A 2,865-nucleotide genomic window follows, 5' to 3' on the forward strand; every position below is an offset into this window, starting at 1 on the left:
AAAACGCTGCTGCATGCCAACCACAAACTGGCCCTTGCCATCTGCCTCTACAAGGATTAAATCACAAGCTGCTATGACCGCTGACCTTCAACACCCCCTGAAAGGAGTTCAGGAATGAGGCGCTCCGTGCTCTGGGAAAAACTGGCAGAACAGACCTTCAGATAGATATTTTCAGGAGAAGATTTTATGAGCCTGATTCTTGCATCTCCTCGTATCTAGAAAAGCACTAAAATCCTTCACGATGACGTCTGCTCCTTGAGACTAGCAGTAACCTTCTACAAAAAACATGTGCTTGATTGCATGGACTCCCCCTTCACCAAAATCACACATATCCTGACCTTCCCCCCTACCTCTTTGTAGCAGTTCCTCAGAGCTATCTGAAATGCTGTCTCCCAGGCTATAGACCTCATTTTGTCTCAAATAAAACTTAACTCACAGCTCTCACGTTGTGCATTTTTTTGTCGACATGCACCACCTTCGCTGTGATACTACCAAAAAAAAAAAAAAAAAAAAAAAGAACTCTTCATGATTGAAACGCCTAACTGTTCCTGATTTGTTATTCAGCAGAAAGCATTGTGCTTCTTAAGGATTTCCCCCTTTTGTTTTATAATTAATTAATTACATTTTGGCTGCATTGGGTCTTCATTGCTGCACGTGGGATGTGGGATCTTCTCAGACCAGGGCTCGAACCCGTGTCCCCTGCATTGGCAGGTGGATTCTTAACCACTGCACCACCAGGGAAGCCCCAGTGTTTCCCCTTTTAACACTGTTTTGAAGGCCCCCAATTGAAAATGCTTCTGGGTGCGGATACAGAGGTGTGTGTTCACAGGCATCCACCTGGGAGGCTGAGGGCAGAGGTTCGCATCCGCTCGGCAAAGCACGTGGGACTAGGAAAGTCCTTGGTGAGCTCTGCACTCCACCCACATTTCCACGTTTCCTGGCACCAGTATGTGCCGACATTCAAGGCTCCACTGGGGACACAAATCTTGCATTTTTCTTCTGAAATCCGGAAATGTAAAGTTTCGTTGGCATGATGAGCTGGGAGCCCATACCCTGGCTGTGCCGTCTGGTCCAGGCTCCAGATACGGAGCAATTCCACGTCTAAAATGGCCCCAGCACCCGCGACTCCAGCCTCTGTTTAAAGTCCTCTTGGATGAAAGCGTCCAGAGACTCTTTCACTCCCAAGTGGTCCTTCCTGATGCCTTATTTATGTACCTGGACCCTGAGCCCCGGGAGGAAAGCTGGTGGAGTTTCTTCAGTGGTTTCCACAGCGGCTGCACAGGGAGCAGATCAATGGGCGGCCTAGAATATTCTACTAGGCAGGTCACTGGACAACAGTTTTCAGTAACACAGAGTTCAACCTAAATCCCTTATGCTTACGCCGGGTCTCCCCTTTTCTGCCCTAATGAAGGATGGCAAGTCCCGTTTCTGTATAAAAGCCTGGGATGTGCAGTCACCTTCTGTATATATCGCTGACCTCCTGCCCCTCAACCACGCACACTGGTCCACCACACACACCAGATACTGAATAATAAGCATTGTATACGCCTGGAACTGAGCAGGTTCCAAACATCCCTAGCTTCCATGAACAACCTCCTTTTCTGGTTTGTTAGCCTTATGGTACCTTAGAACTCCGTGAGGATTTTCCTATCCTTCTAGAATTGGGTTCCCAGAGGGAAGTCCCTCCACAACCAGAGAATGACGAAAACTACCCCCTTGCAACACTTTTGAACACATCCTAGGGTGAACACATCACTCTCAAATGAATGGGTTTGGATTTCCACCACTATTCCAAACTAGTCTTGAGTTTTTAAGTTAATTAATTAGCTAATTTTATGGTAGGTCCTTGTTGGTTATCTATTTTAAATATAGCAAGACATGTGTACATGTCATTCCCAAACTCCCCATCTATCCCTCCCCCCACCCTTCCTACCTGGTGACCATAAGTTCCTTCTCTAAGTCTGTGAGTCTGTTTCTGTTTTGGAAATAAGTTCATTTGATTCAATTTTTTTTAGATTCCACATATAAGTGATATCATATGATATTTGTCCTTCTCTGACTTACTTCACTCAGTATGACAATCTCTAGGTCCATCCATGTTGCTGCAAATGGCGTTACTTCATTCACTTTTATGGCCGAGTAACATTCCGTTGCGTATATATGTGCCACATCTTCTTCATCCTTTCATCTGTTGACGGACACTTAGGGTGCTTCCATGACTTGGTTATTGTGAACAGTGCTGCAATGAACACTGGGGTGCATGTATCCGTTTTTTGTTTGTTTTTTGCGGTACGCGGGCCTCTCGCCGTTGTGGCCTCTCCCGTTGCGGAGCACAGGCTCCGGACGCGCAGGCTCAGCGGCCATGGCTCACGGGCCCAGCCGCCCCGCGGCCTGTGGGATCTTCCCGGACCGGGGCACGAACCTGCGTCCCCTGCATCGGCAGGCGGACTCTCCACCACTGCGCCACCAGGGAAGCCCCCCATGTATCCTTTTGAACCATATTTTCCTCCGGATATATGCCCAGGCGCAGGATTGCAGGATCATATTAGTCTTGAGTTTACTTGTGTGCCAGCCTTGGGACTCACATTGTTCCCCGTCGTCCCTTCCATAATCTTCTCTCCACCGATCAGACCAGTCTGGTGTCATCTCTCTAATTTAATGAGCATGGTCCCTATTCTAATCCGTCCTAACAGGTAAGGGCACTTCTACACCATCTGCAGCCACTTGAAATGAGCCACTGAGGACTCACCCAGGGAAGATGCTCTTTCCATCCACCTCCCACCCCCGCCCCTTTCCCCGTTCTTACCAGAAGCTGCTGGTGAGCCTAGCAATTCTGAGAAAGGGTCTCCTAGACACCAGAGCTTT

The sequence above is a fragment of the Monodon monoceros genome, unplaced genomic scaffold, assembly GCF_005190385.1.
Source record: "Monodon monoceros isolate NGI ecotype Baffin Bay Population unplaced genomic scaffold, NGI_Narwhal_1 Super_Scaffold_19, whole genome shotgun sequence".
Taxonomy (NCBI): domain Eukaryota; kingdom Metazoa; phylum Chordata; class Mammalia; order Artiodactyla; family Monodontidae; genus Monodon; species Monodon monoceros.